The sequence below is a fragment of the Sturnira hondurensis genome, unplaced genomic scaffold (assembly GCF_014824575.4).
Source record: "Sturnira hondurensis isolate 20B ecotype Veracruz unplaced genomic scaffold, ASM1482457v3 Scaffold0005791, whole genome shotgun sequence".
NCBI lineage: Eukaryota > Metazoa > Chordata > Mammalia > Chiroptera > Phyllostomidae > Sturnira > Sturnira hondurensis.
In genome coordinates this window covers 526,155-543,540 of record NW_028078422.1, presented here as the reverse complement: position 1 = coordinate 543,540, position 17,386 = coordinate 526,155, and the positions used below count along the sequence as shown (strand labels likewise).

General features: G+C 43.3%; 1 pseudogene; it reads right to left on the bottom strand.

The window, feature by feature from the left end:
- Positions 1 to 1,412: 1,412 nt before the first annotated feature.
- Positions 1,413 to 2,459, bottom strand: LOC118988116 (40S ribosomal protein S4-like; annotated as a pseudogene).
- Between the last annotated feature and the right edge of the window lie 14,927 nt (positions 2,460 to 17,386).

Genomic DNA, 17,386 nt, shown 5'->3' with positions numbered 1-17,386 from the left:
AACAATGTACTTGTGTCACAATCAAGTCCTGGAGCAAAGTTACTGGGAACAAGTTCAGTCACAAGAGAGGCTCTGAGGACAGGGCAGGTGGTGGGGAAGTGGCCTGAGGACTCCCCACCAACTGGCCTCTAAAAAGCCCTCTCAGAACTCCCAGACACAGGGAAGGGCTCTTACTCAATGCCTGCCAACCTGGTAAGGTGAGGGCTAGGAGTGGGCCCCACTCTGTGTCTCCCTCTGGGGGCCCTTAACCACAGCTCTCCAAGGAGAGGAGAGAAAGCGAGTGCGTACCCCATTGTGGGCCTCATGTCTTGTAAGCGACCCCGGTGTGGGCTGATAGTCATTCCCTCTGCCCCAGTCAGAGGGCACTGGGTTGGGACGAATGTGGCCTCTCATGCTTTTCCAATTTCCAAGCCTGCATCACACCAGCTGCCCTGTTCCCTGTGTTGTCTGTGGGGTCATCCCAGCCTTCAGGAGAAAAGTGAGTAGCCTATTCCCAGCGCCAACACCAGCTGCACCTGCACAGCCTGTGGGGAAGCTGAAGGTGAGGAGCTGGTACCCATCGATGGGTAGTAATAATAATGACAATATTCTAACATTTACGTAGAGTTTAATACGTCCCAGACACTATTATAGGAGTGTTACATAAGTTCACTTACTCATTTCTCACAACAACCCTATGCGCTAAGTACTAATATGTTCACTTTATACATGAGGAAACTGAGTCACAGAGCTATTAAGCCAGTGTAGGAGGCTACACATCTGTGCAACACAGCTCTAACTCACCAGAATACTCACTGGAGTTGTATCACAGCAGAAAGGATCGCACTTTCCAGTTAAGAGATACGAGTGGAGAAAAGATTTTCAAGGCTGATTAGGTGGCATATTCAAAGTTCTCCTTCTACTCCCTCCACCGCCTGGTGAAAGCCATCTGGATTTCCAGGTGACCCCATCATCCCTTTTTGTCCCCATGAGACCTTGACTAGGGAGGAACAAGAGGGAAAGTCAACAGCTTGACCTTGAGTGACAGGAAGTCATTTGAGCAGCTCCTCCTGAGCTTGGAGCCATCACATGGCCCAGGGGACGTAGGGACCGGGAGGCTAACAGAAGAGAAATAGGCGAGCTGCATTAGTCTATGAGCGATGTCATAACAATAACACAGACAGCAGCTTAAACAATAGATACTAATTGCCTTACAGCTCTGAAGGCTGGAAGTTCAAGATCAAGGAGCCAGAAGGGTTGGTTTCTGGTCAGACTTCTCTCTTTGGCTTGCAGATGGCTGCCTTCTCTCTGTCCCTACAGTGTCTTTTCTCTGTGCACACCCATCCCTGGCATCTCTTCCTCTATTTTCCTGTGCCGTATTATCTTTAATTATGTACAAAAGGCTTTTCCAAGCGTGTCGCTGAGAACTTGTTTCACCCACTGCTCTGTCTGGCTGCCAGTCTCTTGCCTCTCTTTTTGGCAATGGTGAGGTGGATACCCTCCAAAGGGAAGTGAAATACATGGTTTGTTGCCTTTGCCAAGAACAAAAATGTTGGGGAGCCAGGTGGCAAAGCTGTTGCCAATGGTATCTTTCACATGAACTGCGTCAAATGAACCAAGGGGTCTTTCTCTGTTAAAGTCACGCCAGTTCTCCCCACCTCTGGGCACCACCATACACAGGTTACCAGTGGCACACTGGATGAAACCAGTAATTTTGCCAGCCTCCAAATCAATCTGAGTGGCGTTGTTCACCTCAGTGAGGGGATCAGGGTAGCGGATGGCGCGGCATCATGGGTCACCAAATGCAGGATTCCTTCTGTGCCCACAAAGGTCTTCCTCACTTGGCACAACTTTTACTTGGCCTCCTCAGATGTGATATGATGAACAGCAAGGCGACCCTTGGTGTCATAGATCAGATCAGTATTCTCTCTGGTGTTGTCAATGCTGATGACATCCATAAAACTAGCAAGGTAGGTTATATCGGTTCAGACCTAGCCATCAATCTTTTTTTAATGATTATTTATTTATTTATCTTTAGAGGGGAAGGAGAGAGGGAGAGAAACATCAGTGTATGGTTGCCTTTCGTGCATCCCCTGCTGGGAACTGGCCTGCAGGGAACCAGCCTGCAACCCAGGCATGTGCCCTGACTGGGAATCGAACTGCGATCCTCTGGTTCGCAGGCCTGTGCTCAATCCACTGAGCTACACCAGCCAGGGCTCCTGGCCATCAATCTTAATAAACCGCTGCGTGCAGATCTTTACTTCACCTCCTGTTCGTGCATACTTAAGTCTGTCCCTTAAGAAAATGATGACAGGGAGACATTCTCTCAGCTTCTGGGGACAGGTAGATGGCAAAGGAGCTAAGACACCCATCAGTTCATCCAGCATCCAGTGCTAGGGAGCTGCTACATGCTGCAGATGGCTCTTGGGACCACGAGCCATGGCTGCACTAGGCACAGAAGAAGGTCTTTCTCTTTCGGGTGAGCCAGGAAAAACGAGTAGGAGGTTGGGCACTGGTGTTTCTTTCTCTTATAAGGACACCAGTTCCATTGGATTAGGGCCCCACCCTTATGACTTAATTTAACCTTAATTACCTTCTTAAAGTCCCTATCTCCAAATATGGTCACATTGGAGGTAAGGGCCTCAATATAGGAATTTCGGGGAGGCACAAATTCAGTCCATAACATGAACTAGAAAGTGTATGGTATAGTAGGTGGTATCTAGTAAACACTCAAAGCTGGGAGTAATGGTAATGATGATAATATTCATGGGAAGAGAGTCAGCACCACGAACCATGGTAACAGGGTTATTATTCCTCTTGGCCTGTCAAGTGATTGTGGGTGGTCAATTATCTAAATACTCAGCCACTGGATTGCATTATGTGGAGGCCTCACCTGGATATCCAACAACATCCCGTAGCCTGTCCCTGGGGAAAAGCACGCTTCCCTCACAACTGAGTGAGGCTCTTGTTGGCTTGGGGCTGAGCTTAGAAAACTCACTAAAAGGTGCTTGGACCCAGATCTGAACGATCCTCAAGTCCAAGTTTCCAAATATTTCAGCTTGAAATTTGAGTGTGCCTATAATACAAACTACTGTAACTATATCCTTGGGACAGGGAAGAGACTAGGTAACATCTCTCCCCCTTGTTATTATATGTGGGAGCTGTAGCCATCAGCAGGGAGGTGGGAGAGGAGCTCAAGCATTTAGAAGAGAACTTTAGCCTCCGCTAGGGGCGCTGTCTCCCTGGCTGGGCACCAGGACTCCCAGGAAACGGCTTTCTCTGGAGAGAAGGTTCCCAGGATGGATCTATTCAGGAAGCCCTAGCACTGCAGCTTGATAAATGACGTGTAGAAGGCGGAAAAGGGTTCTGTACTTTCTTGTCGCCAGGGGTAGAGGTTGCTATGACTCAGCCTGAGTTACTTATTAATGCAATTAAGTTAGTAAATATGGTCACTCATTACTGGCTGCATTCACCAATAGTTATGAAGAAAAGTATCTATGAAACTGCTGGGTCTGGGAAACAGGAGCACATCTCTCCTGGAGGGGGTGAGCCGTCATTTCTCTGCAAGAGCATGCCGTCCTGGAGAGTGGAGTCCTGCCAAGCACAACCACAGTTTTCCTTTGTAAGCTTTGCGGCTTCACAGGTTAGACATGGAAGCAAAATATCCACCTTTAATACACCTTCGCCTGGTGAAAGAGACACAAATAAGAAACTGCACTACGTGAGTCATGATTTTCCAGGAAACACAATGTCTCTTATGTTTTTAAATTTAAATGACAAGAGTATGGTTCTGAGGATGTTGGAAACCTTGGTATTTGGAACGAAGATGTCCCAAGAATATGAACTCATTTATTCAATCAAGATATACATTTGGCCCTGGCTGGTGTAGCTCAGTGGACTGAGCACAGGCCTGTGAACCAGAGGATTGCGGTTCGATTCCCAGTCAGGGCACATGCCTGGGTTGCAGGACAACTCCCAGGAGGGGACGCACAAAAGGCAACCATACATTGATGTTTCTCTCCCTCTCCCCTTCCCCTCTAAAGATAAATAAATAAATAAAATCTTTTTTAAAAAAGATATACATTTGTCAAGAACTGTTGTTGGTGCTAAAATATACAAAGGGTGGGGAATACAGGCGTATTAAAGTAGAATGTTTTATGGCATTTCAGTTGGCCAGTATCGTGTGTGGGTTTGGAGTAGTCAGAAATAAAGGCAAAGTAACTGAATTAACAGTGTGATCTAGAACAAGTGATATTCTCATTAGCTTTCGAACTGTAATTATTTGGCTATTGCAAGGGCTTGTTAGAACTGTCATTATTGACTACATGTTAAAATGACATGGAGAGCTGGAAGGTCTTGGGGCACAACAGTAGAGCATCTGACCCCAGATTAGATGGGTGCATGTTCAAAATTACCTGGGGAGCCCTGAAGGATCGCAATGTTAAGCTGCTTCTGAGGATAGTCAAATTGGAATGTCTGGGAGAGGGACCTAGGCATCAGAAGCTTGCAAAGCTTTCCAGTGATCTAAACAGGACTGACACCCGGCCGGTCAGTGGGTTACAAGAATAATTTGTTGCAGGAGATTTTGGAAACACTTATCTGAGTGTAACCTGACATTTTAAAAGATTCTATTTATCTATTTTTAGAGACAGGGGAAGGGAGGGAGAAAGAAAGAAAGGGAGAGAAACATCAATGTGTGGTTGCCTCTGGTGTGCCCTCCGCTGGGCACCTGGCCTGCAACAAGCATGTGCCCTGACTGGGAATCAAACCAGTGACCCTTTGGTTCACAGGCCCGTGCTCAATCCACTGAGCCACACCAGCCAGGGCTGAGTATAGCCTAATTTTAACTGGCCCAGGAGAATGAATAAGCCCAACTTCTGCTTCATTTTCTTCAGTGAAACATAAAGGGAAAAAGGTACAAAGACAAGAACGTGTCACCAAATGTTTTGTGCATTAAAAATCAGGCACCAGTACATTTTTAATGGGGTACCTCAATTCTACTTCTTTTTTAAATATGTTTTATTGATTATGCCATTACAGTTGTCCCATTTCCCCCCTTCATTTCTCTCCATCCGGCAAACTTCCTCCCCCAAATCCCCTCCTTTAGTTCATGTCCATGAGTCACAAGTTTTTTAGATTTTATATTTCCCATACTATTCTTGCCCTCCCCCTGTCTATTTTCTACCTACTGTCTTTGCTACTTATTCTCTGTACCTTCTCCCCCCCTCTCCTCCTCCCACTCCCCTGTTGCTAACCCTCCATGTGATCTCCATTTCTATGGTTCTGCTCCTGATCTAGCTGTCCACTTAAACTAAACTAAAGTTTGCTTTTGTTTTAGGTGTGGTTGTTAATAACTGTGAGTTTGCTGTCCTTTCACTGTTCATATTTTTCATCTTCTTTTTCTTATATAAGTCCCTTTAGCATTTCATATAATAAGGGCTTGGTGATGATGAACTCCTTGAACTTGCCCTTATCTGAGAAGCCCTTTATCTGCCCTTCCATTCTAAATGAAAGCTTTGCTGGATAGAACAGTCTTGGCTGTAGGTCTTTGGATTTCATGACTTGGAATACTTCTTTCCAGCCCCCTCTTGCCTGTAAGGTTTCTCTTGAGACATCAGCTGACAGCCTGATAGGAACTTCTTTGTAAGTGACTGTCCCCTTAGCTCTTACTGCTTCTAGGATTCTCGCCTTCATTTTAATCTTGGCTAATGTAATTATGAGGTGCTTTGGTGTGTTTCTCCTTGGGTCCAACTTCTTTGGGACTCTCTGAGCTTCCTGGATTTCCTGGAAGTCTATTGCCTTTTCTAGATTGGGGAAGTTCTCCTTTGTTATTTGTTCAGATAAGTTTTCCACTTGTTGCTCTTCCTCTTCCCATGCTGGTACCCCTATAATTCGGATGTTGGAACATTTAACGATGTCCTGGAGGTTCCTAAGCTTGTCCTTATTTTTTTGAATTCTTGTTTCTTCATTCTTTTCTGTTTGGTTGTTTCTTTCTTCCTTCTGGTCCACTCCATCGATCTGAGTCCCAGTTTTCTTCCCATCACTATTGGTTTCCTGTGCATTTTGCTTTGTTTCACTTAGTGTAGCCTTCATTTTTTCATCTGATTTGTGACTAAAATCAACCAGTTCTGTGAGCGTCCTGATCACCAGTGTTTTGAACCATGCATCTGATAGGTTGGCTATCTCTTTGTCACTTAGAAGTATTGGCTCTGGGGCTTTGAGCTGTTCTTCTTGAGCCATATTGTTTTGGTCTGGTGGTGCCTGTTATATACGAGGGGCGGAGAGTTAGGTGTTTACCCAGGTGGGGCAACCTAGTTGCTGGGCTGTGATGCTGTATGTGGGGGCGGGGTCAGAGAGGGGCAATGGCATATTTCTGTTCCCTCTTGGAATTTGGTCCCCTCTGCTGCTTCTCACAAGCAAAGTGGGCCCTTCTGGTACTAATTCCCAGATGTGTGGGCTTGTGCACCCTCCATAACACTGTGGGTCCCTCCAACCACCTGTCTGTGAGCCTGGAGCCTCTCCCAGCACTTCGACCCCTGCAAGTTTTTCCAATTGGTGCTTTTAGAATTTATTTCCCGGGGCTGGGGCCCTGGGTTGCACGGTCTGTCTCACTGTCCATTTTTTCACCTGGATTATCTGCGTATGAATGTGTGGCTGTGGTCAGCCAGCCACCTTATGCCCTCACTGGGTCTGCCCGTTGCCACCCCACACCTGGGATCTGCCAACCATCACCTGTGTGCCTGGGTCCACCAGCCACCGCTTTTTCCTCCTGTGACCCCTTTTAATAGCTGCCAACTCTGTCCCTCTTACCGGTCTGGGTGAATGGTTTGTTGTTGTCGGACTTCGGTACAGTTCAATTTTCTCTCTGTTCTGGTTGCATTCTGGCTCCCAGTCAGTTTGTTGTTCATGAATTTGGTTGTGCGAGGAGGTACTGTTTCCACCTACTCTTCCATCTTGGCCGGAAGTCCTCAATTCTACTTCTGAGAGGACTTCCAAAATATAGTCCGTCTCAAAATACATACAGATTTTCAGAGGAAATCCCTACTCAACAAGTCAGTGATAGAGGAAGCACTAAAAAATCTGACATGAAGCTAAACAACACTCACCGGGAGAAATGAACCGTGCATGATAGCTTGCATAGTTTTCTCTCCGATTCAAAAGGCTCAGAAGCCATCAGCAGAAAATTTCTGAAAAATTTCCTTAGAAATGCATTCTACCAAGAATTTGACTTGACTGTCCTCTAGTGGCCAGAACACCGACCCAAAGGTGACAATGGAGAAAAGAGTTGGGCTGAACTGTCCTTTGCTTACGAAAACAGCATTAAATTTCCGTATGCACAGGAAGTTCTTGCATTTGAGTTCAATTTTTGGTTTCTAGCTGAACTGAAGCCTGTCATGAGTGCAAACCCACCTTTGTTTCGACTGCACCTTAGTTGTCTTTGTCTTGGCTGCCTCTGAAGTGAATCCAGTCAGTGTGGACAGGAACTAACTGGGCCATTTCTATGTTGAAAAATGAGTTTCTTGTGCAAAAAAGATTAAACAGAACACCTAATCTTCTACCTCCTTTCTGAAAAAGATTAGCTACTGTCGTGGGATGTCCACATCCTAATCCACAGAAATGCTAAATGTTACCTTATTTGGAAGAAAGCTTTGAAATGTGCACCATAACAAGGTAGGGTGGAAACAGGGGAGGGAGGTGGGGAGGGCTAGGGGAGTAGGGAGGGGTGGGGGGAAAAGGCAGAAAACTGTACTTGAACAACAATAAAAAGGTTAAAAATAATAAAAATATAAATAACAAATTTCAAAGCGAAACAATCAACAAAATGAAAATACAACCTACAGAACAAAATATTTGCAAACCATCTATCTGATAAGGACTTTATATCCAAAATACATAAGGAACTCATGGAACTCTGTTGCAACGAAGCTAATAACCGGATTAAAAAAGGGGGAAGGGACCTGAACAGATGCTTCTTCTGAGAAGACATACAAATGGTTAACAGGTATATGAAAAGATGCTCAACTTCACTAGCAATTAGGGACATGCACATTAAAACTACAATGAGAAATCACATCACACTTGTTAACATCGCCATGACCAACAAAACAAATAATCACAAGCGTTGCAGAGGGTGTAGGAAAAAACACCCTCGTCCACTGCTGGTACAATGTGAACTGGCAGAGCCACTATGGAAAATATGACAGCAGCTCCTCAAGAAATTAAAAATGGAATTACCACAGGACCCAGCGATTCCTCTTTTGGGTGTCTATGCAAAAAGTTTGAAAACATTTGCAAAGATGTTTGCACCGCTATATTTATTGCAGCATCATTCACTGTGGCCAAGACATGGAAACAACCCAAGTGTTCTTCAGTAAATGATTGGGTAGCGAAGATGTGTCTCTCACACACACACACACACACACACACACACACACACTGGACTACTGCTCAGCCATAAGAAAAGATGAAATGCTGCCATCTGCGATACCATAGATACATCTTGAGAATAACATGCTAAGTGGAATAAATCTGAAAGGAAAGTCAGGAACCATATGCTTTCACTAATATGTGAGATATGGAACTGAGAGTAACAAATGTACAGAAACTCATAGACACAGACAATGGTGTGCTGGTTACCAGGAGGAAGGGGGTTGGGGAGCCGCAAAGGATAATGGGTAAAATGTATGGTGATGGAGGAAGATTTGACTTTGGGTGGCCAACACAAAATACTGATGTATCATAGAATTGTATACTTCGAACCTATACAATTTTATTAACCAATATCAGCCCATTAAATTTAAATTTAAAAATAAATATTAATAAGAGGTGGGCAGAACTTGAATAGACATTTTTCCAAAGAAGATATACAAATGGCCATTAAGTAAGTAAAAAGATGCTCAGTGTCACTAATCACTGAGGAATGTAAATTAAAACCACAATGAGATGCTTCACCTCACACACTTTAGATCGGTTATCAAGAAGGCAAGAAAATCCTTGTGGACTCTGGGTGAAAAAATAAATTGGCATGGTCATTATGGAAAATAGTATAGAAGTTCCCCCCCAGAATAGAACTGCTATATAATCCATCCCATTTCTGGGTACACATCCAAAGGAATTGAAATCATGATCCCAGGGAGATGCCTGTAGCCGTGTTTACTGCAGCATTAGTCACGGTAGCTAGAAAATTCACAATAGCCAGAAAGTGGAAATAAATACATTCTGGGGATCCAATATTCAGCATGGCAATAATAATCGTCAACATGGTATTATATACTGGAAAATGCTAGGAGAGTAGGTACTAAATGTCTTTACCACAGAAAAGTACAATCATTATGTGAGGTAATGAAAGTATTAACCTACCCTACTGTAATTATTTCACAACACAAAAGTGTGTCAAATAGCCCTGGCTGGTGTAGCTCAGTGGATTGAGCATGGGCCTGAGAACCAGAGGATCTCGGTTCGATTCCCAGTCAGGGCACATGCCTGGGTTGCAGGCCAGTTCCCAGCAGGGGACTCACGAGAGGCAACCATACATTGATATTTCTCTCCTTCTCTCCTTCTTTTCCCCTCTAAAGATAAATAAATTAAAAAATCTTTAAAAAAAGAAGTCTTTATGAAAAAAGAAAGTGTGTCAAATAACTCACTGAGAGAGAGCTGGACAGAGGTAGAGATGCAACCTGAGTTCAAACATGTGCTCTTCTACACCACAATGCTGTCTACTGCATGATGCATGAACTTTAGCACGTACTTTCTGGAATGCTTCTTTAAAAACTTTTCCTGGAACCCATTCTGAATTTGTCATTCACTAAAGTTGGCTCCAAGAATTTGCACTTCTCACAAGGCCCCAGGTGATGCTGACGTCCCTGGGTCAGATTCCACGCGTGAGAATTGCTGGACTATGTTATGCTGTCTTTTCCACGTGAGAAATCAGTCCAGAAATGGAAATGTTGATGTTTTTTTTTTTTCTTTCTGAAAGTCTATGTGTGTAGATGCTTGCTGGCTGCAAATGACAGGAAACTCAGTTCAAATTGGCTTATGGAAAGAGGTATTTATAAGCTCTTCTATTGAAACAGGTAAGTTTCCCTTCAGGCACAGTGGGATCTGGGGTCGAGGAGACAGGATTTCTCTTTCTCTCTCCATCACTCATCTCTACCTTCCTTTTTTTTTTTTAAGAGAGTAGATTTTTTAAAAGCTTTTATTTATTTATTTATCTTTAGAGGGGAAGGGAAGGAGAGAAGGAGAGAAATATCAGTGTATGGTTGCCTCTCGTGAGTTCCCTGCTGGGAACTGGCCTGCAACCCAGGCATGTGCCCTGACTGGGAATCAAACCGAGATCCTTTGGTTTACAGGACCATACGTAATGCACTGAGCTACATCAGCCAATCTGCCTTCCTTTTTGTGTCATCTTCAATCTCAGGCAAGCTCACTGCTGACAGTGGCCCCCAGTGGCTCTGGCCTTGGATTTTGCAGCTGGGAAACCTCATCCCTAAAGCACACCCCCTTCCCCACCATCTCAGCACAAGCCCACCCTGGCTCTCCTTGGCCAGGCCAGGTCACAGGCCCATTTCTGAACAATCACGGTGGTCAGTGAGCTGCAACAGTCTCATCATTCAGGCCCCAGTGACAGGCTCATCCCTAGAGTCAGTAGGGGACTGAGACCAAGAGCGAAGGGGATTTGGGATGCTGTAACCAGAAAACGGAGAGGATGTTGGACAGGCCCATATAACCAATGTCCACTACACCATCCTCAAAGGACAAGAAACTGGAGGCCAAGATGGGAACCCAGTCAGTCTCTCACAAGATGCCCCCCTGCACCACTGAGAGATCATGTCAATTGCGAAAACCCAGGGGTTGATATGTTTTATTATTTCATTCAGATAAAGAATCAGCAAAACTGACCTAAGGTGTTGAGGTCAGCTTGGTGGCCTCCCTTGGGGAGAGCGGGTGTGTCAGCTCCCAGCTGTGGCATAACAAACCTCCCTGACCTCCGTGACATGAAGCAATGCTCACTGATCACTATTACCCATCAGGGTTCTGGAGGTTGGCTGAGTTCAGCAAGGGGGTCCCTCTTGGGGTTTCTCGTGTGGTTACATCCGATGGTGGCTGCAGCTGGGGTCCTCTGGAAGGCTTCCTCACTCGCACATCAGGGCAGCTGTGCTGGCCTGATCTGTTCTTTCACTTGGGACATTTTTTTTGTCTCAGCCACCTGTTATGTTGTAAGGAGAGGAGCCTTAGATATTTGTCACAGTGGGGTAACCCTTGTTGCTGTGTGATGCTGTGTGTGGGGGAGGGGTCCTAGGGGGAACAATGCCACTTACTCAGCTCTTGGCTGGCTTTCAGTCACTTCCTCTGCTACCCACAAGCAAATGGGCCCTTCTGGTGCTGATTTGGGTGGTTTTGTGTATGTTCTAGAACACTATGAGGCTGTCCAATGAGCCCTGGTATGAGGCTGGGAGTTTGTCCTGACACTGCAACCCCCACAGATTGTTTCAGTCAGAGGTTTTGAAGCTTTATTTCCCCACACTGGAACCCTAGGTTGCAGGGTCTGTCTCGCTCCCCAGTTGTTCTTCCTGGTTTATCTGCATGCACATGTGAGGCTGCTCACTCTGCCAGCTGCTGCCTCACCCACCCTGGTCCTCCAGCCACTGCCTTGCCATGAGTCCTCTCAGCATGGCTGCCCATCTCTGCCCCTCCTACCAGTCTGGATGAATGTTTCTTCTTTTAAAATTTTTTAAAAAATGTATTTACTTTTCTTTTTAGAGAGAGGGGAAGTGAGGGAGAAAAAGAGGGAGAGAAACATCCATGTGTGGTTGCCTCTTATGTGGCCCTCAGTGGGGGCCTGGCCTGCAACCCAAGCATGTGCTCTGACTGGGAATTGAACTGGTAACTCTTATCTGGTTCTCAGCCCACACTCAATCCACTGAGCTACATCAGCCATGGCAAATATTTCTTTTTTAATTTCCTAGTTGTCAGACTTTCATACAGTTTGATTTTATGTCAGTTCTGGTTGTTTTTTGTTTTTAAAATTGTTCTTGTCCTTTTGGATGTGCGAGGAGGCACAGTGTATCTACCTCTTCCTCCATATTTTATTTTATTTTATTTCATTTTAATTGTTGTTCAAGTACAGTTTTCCGCCTTTTCCCTTCACTCCAGCCCACCCCCCCCAGCCCTTCCTCTATGCCTCCATTTTTTTCTGTTGATTCATCTTTTCCTTTTTTAAAAAATATATTTTATTGATTATGCTATTACAGTTGTCCCATTTCCTCCCCTTCATTCCCCTCCACCCTGAACACCCCCTTCTGCCCACATTCCCTTCCTTTAGTTCATGTCCATGTGTCATAAATTCTTTAGCTTCTATATTTTCCATACTATTCTTGCCCTCCCCTGTCTATTTTCTACCTATCACCTACGCTACTTATTCTCTGTCCCTTTTCCCTCTCTCTCCTCCTCCCATTCCCCTGTTGCTAACCCTCCATGTGATCTCCATTCTGTGGTTCTGTTCCTGTTCTAGTTGTTTGCTTTTGTTTTAGATGTGGTTGTTAATAACTGTGAGTTTGCTGTCCTTTCACTGTTCATATTTTTTATCTTATTTTTCTTAGATAAGTCTCTTTAACGTTTCATATAATAAATGCCTGGTGATGATGAACTCCTTGAACTTGACCTTATCTGAGAAGCTCTTTATCTGCCCTTCCATTCTAAATGACAGCTTTGCTGAATAGAGCCATCTTGGATGTAGGTCTTTGGATTTCATGACTTGGAATACTTCTTTCCAGCCCCTTCTTGCCTGTAAGGTCTCTTTTGAGAAATCCGCTGACAGTCTGATGGGCACTCCTTTGTAGGTGACTGTTCCCTCATCTCTGACTGCTTCTAGAAGTCTCTCCTTCATTTTAATCTTGGCTAATGTAATTATGATGTGCCTTGGTGTGTTTCTCCTTGGGTCCACCTTCTTTGGGACTCTCTGAGCTTCCTGGATTTCCTGGAAGTCTATTTCCTTTGCCAGATTGGGGAAGTTTTCCTTTATTATTTGTTCAAATAAGTTTTCCACTTGTTGCTCTTCCTCTTCCCATGCTGGTACCCCTATAATTCGGATGTTGGAACATTTAACGATGTCCTGGAGGTTCCTAAGCTTGTCCTTATTTTTTTGAATTCTTGTTTCTTCATTCTTTTCTGTTTGGTTGTTTCTTTCTTCCTTCTGGTCCACTCCATCGATCTGAGTCCCAGTTTTCTTCCCATCACTATTGGTTTCCTGTGCATTTTGCTTTGTTTCACTTAGTGTAGCCTTCATTTTTTCATCTGATTTGTGACTAAAATCAACCAGTTCTGTGAGCATCCTGATCACCAGTGTTTTGAACCATGCATCTGATAGGTTGGCTATCTCTTTGTCACTTAGAAGTATTGGCTCTGGGGCTTTGAGCTGTTCTTCTTCTTGAGCCATAATGTTTTGGTTTGTTTGTGCCTGTTGTGTAGTGAGGGGGTGGAACCTTGTGTTCACCAGGGCGGGGCAACCCAGTTGCTGGATTGTGATGTTGTACGTGGGGGCGGGGTCAGAGAGGGAACAATGGCGCTTGTTCTGCTCTCTTTCAAATTTCAGTCTCTTCTGCCACTTCCCACAAGCAAATTGGGCCCTTCTGGTGCTGGTTCCTGGGTGAGTGGACTTGTGTATGTTCTAGGACCCTGTGGGTCTCTCCAACGAACTCTCTTGTGAGGCTGGGAGTCTCTCTCAGCCCCTCAACCCCCACAAGTGTTTTCAACTGGTGCTTTTAGGGTTTATTTCCCAGGATTGGGGCCCTGGGTTATGCAGACTGTCTTGCTGCTGGTTTTTGCCTGGTTTATGGGTCTGGATGAATGGTTGTCAGACTTCCATACAGTTCAGTCTTCTGTCAGTTCTGGGTGATTTTTTGTTTCTAAATTTTTGTTGTCCTTAATTTTGGTGGTGTGAGGAGGCACAGTGTGTCTACCTATGCCTCCATCTTGTCTGGAAGTCTTACTTATGCTGTTTCTTGATATGGATGCTGCTTACAGCCGGCTGCATATTTTTTAAAATTACTCAACAATGTCATTTATAGTTTTTATGCACATGTAGCTCCGGACTTAACTAACCTTTACATCTTAGCTTTACTGTCCTCTCCTCCAGAAAACCTCTCATGACACCCCACACTCCCTCCTGACCTTAGTTCTCTTAAATTGTTCTGTTTACATGTGTTCCCCCCACTCTAGACCAGGAGTCCTGAAATCTATTTGACCACATACCCTATAGAAGTATATGAGTGTGGGGGGACTCATATACTTTTATAGGGTATCCATGACACTCAAATCTACATCTCCAGTATATGTAGATTTGAGTGTCATGGATGTATTGCACTGTATAAATATATATGATATAAAAATGAACTAAAATAGAAGTGCTTAAAGAATGATAAAAAAAGTGGTGATACATCAACTTTATGATATTTTACTACACCTAAAACATTTGTCTTGAAAACTCTTAGAGAGCCAGAACCCTCTTCAAAGACCACAGTCACTGTGAGTTGACAGGGACAGATGAGTTTTTCTTACTCACCTCAATATTCCCAGCCACTGAGCTGGATACGGAGATTTATTTGTGCACTTTACCTTTTTTATTCCTATTCTCCAGTCAAAAAGCTTACATAACTTCAAGAAAAAGGTAAAATTTTCAAAGCTGAAGGACATCAGAGAAGAGTAAGGGCAGAGTGAAGGAACATGAGACTTAGGCCACTTTTCTGACTTTAGCCCTCTTTTCACCCTCTCTCCCTTCCTTCTTCTTTTGTGTTTTTAAAAAATTCTTACCTGAGAACATGCCTATTGATTTCAGGCAGAGAGGTAGGGTTAAGGGGCAGGGGGAGAGAGAGAGAGAGAAAGAAAAACACTGATGTGAGAGAGAAACATCTATTGGTTGCCTTTCTTTTGTGCCCCAACTGGGGATGGAACCTGCAACCTAGGTATGTGCCCTGATCTGAATTGGATTCACAACCTTTTGATGTACAGGACAGCACTCCAACCAACTGAACCATCCAGACAGGGCTGGGTTCTTTCATGTTTTCCTCTCTTCTTCTCTATGCCTCCCTCCCTTGTCCAGGCTTCCCATCCCTTTTCTCTTCCTTGCCCTCCCTCTTAAATCTAAGTCTCTGAAAGGAGTTTCAAGGGCACTCATGTTCTACTTCTGAAAGTAGGTGGTGGGTACATAAATATAGTATTTTTTGTAGTTTAATTATTCTAGTTTGCCATATGTGTTTTGTGTGCATGATACATTTCACAATGAAATCTTCCATGCCTTTTATTAGATTAATTTTATTATGAATTGATAATGCTGGTATGTAAGCATGCAAATAATCCATGTGATGTCTTGTGTCCAGTAAACATTTTGAATGTGTATATATTCTAATACACTTTTAAAAATATTTTACTTGCCAACTTAACACCCATAACTCGAAGCAATCCTATTTAAAAATGGGCAGAGGATCTATAAAGACGTTTCTGCCAATGGACATACAGATGGTCAGTAGACATGAAAAGATGCTCAACCTGATGCATCAATCATCAGGGAAATGCAAACTCAGACCACAGTGAGATGTCACCTCACACCTGTCAGAATGGCCATCATCAATAAATCAATGAATAACAAGTATAGGAGGATGTAGAGAATAGCGAACCCTTGGGCACTGTTGATAAGAATGTAAATTTGTGCAGCCACTATGGAAAACAGTGTGGAGATTCTTTAAAAATTAAAAATAGAACTGCCAATATGACCTAGCAACCCCACCTGTGGGTAATTATCTGAAGAAATCCAAAACACTAATTTGAAAAGTTATATTCATCCCTATGTTCACTGAAGCACTATTTACAATAGCCAAGATATGGAACCAACTTAAGTGTCCATTGAAAGACAAATGGGTAAAGAAGGTGTGGTCCATATACACAATGAAATATTACTCACCCATAACAAACCCCCCCCTGTCATTCACTCCTTGTGTCAGGGAAATATTTATATCTTTGACTCCTCCATCTCTCTCTCAGTACTCTCATGCCCCTCTTGGTGATGACCACTTAATCTTCCTTCCTTTTTTTTCCTCTGAGGCTAGAAACAAATCTTTATTAAACTTTCCAGAGTTTGTTTGTGACAACATGAATGGACCTAAAGGGTATTATGCTAAGTAAAATAAGTTGGACAGAGAAAGACAAAACACAACAAATAAACAAACAGAAACAAAAAAAATACAGAGAACAAGCTAATGTTTGCCAGATTGGGGGCAGTTAGGGTGCTAGGAGAAAAAGCTAAAGGAATTAAGAAGTAAAAATAGGCAGCTATAAAATAGCCATGTGTATGTAATGTACAGCATAGGGAATATAGTCAATAATACTGTAATAACTATGTATGGAGTTAGGTGGGTATAGGATATTTTTTGGAGGATAACTTCATAAGTTATATAAATGTCTAACCACTATATTGCATACCTGAAACTAATATAATACATAATGTCAATTGTGATTTAAAAATAAAAAAAGTTAAAAAATATTTTCTTAGCTATTGAAAATAACTTGAGCCTTCTTTTTCTCCTTGTCTGTCTACCTAAAAAGGTTTGTCAGTTTTGTTAATCTTTTCAGGGAAACAACTTTTGGTTTCGCTGATTTTTTCCATAGTTTTTCTTCTTTCTATTTTATCTATGTTTCTGCTCTTATCTATGTTCTTTTCTTTTCTTTTTTTTAATTTTTCAATTTACTCCCTAGTTTTTATTTTATTTATTTTTAAAATTTTTAAATTTTATTTATTTATTTATTTATCTTAAGAGAGGAAGAGAAGGAGAGAAATATCAATGTATGGTTGCCTCTCGTGAGTCCCCTGCTGGGAACTGGCCTACAACCCAGGCATGTGCCCTGACTGGGAATCGAACCGGGATCGCGTGGTTCGCAGGCCCGTGCTCAATCCACTGAGCTATACCAGCCAGGGTCTATGTTATTTTCTTTCTTTTTTTAAAAAATTTTATTTATTTATCTTTAGAGGGGAAGGGAAGGAGAGAGGGAGAGAAATATCAATATATGGTTGCCTCTCAGATGTCCCCTGCTGGGAACTGGGCTGCAACCAAGGCATGTACCCTGACTGGGAATCGAACTGCGATCATGTGGTTCGCAGGCCAATGCTCAATCCACTGAGCTACATCAGCCAGGGCTATGTTATTTTCTTTTAGGATTGTTTGGGTTTAGTTTGCTTTTCTAGCTTTTTAAGGTGGAAGGTTAAGCTATTAATTTGGAATCTTTTTTGTTAATATAGTCATCTACAACTATAAATTTTATTCTGAACACTGCATTTGCTACATTTCATAAGTTTTGGTATGTTGTGTTTTCATGTTCATTCACCTTGAATTATTTTCTAGTTTCTCCTGTGATTTCT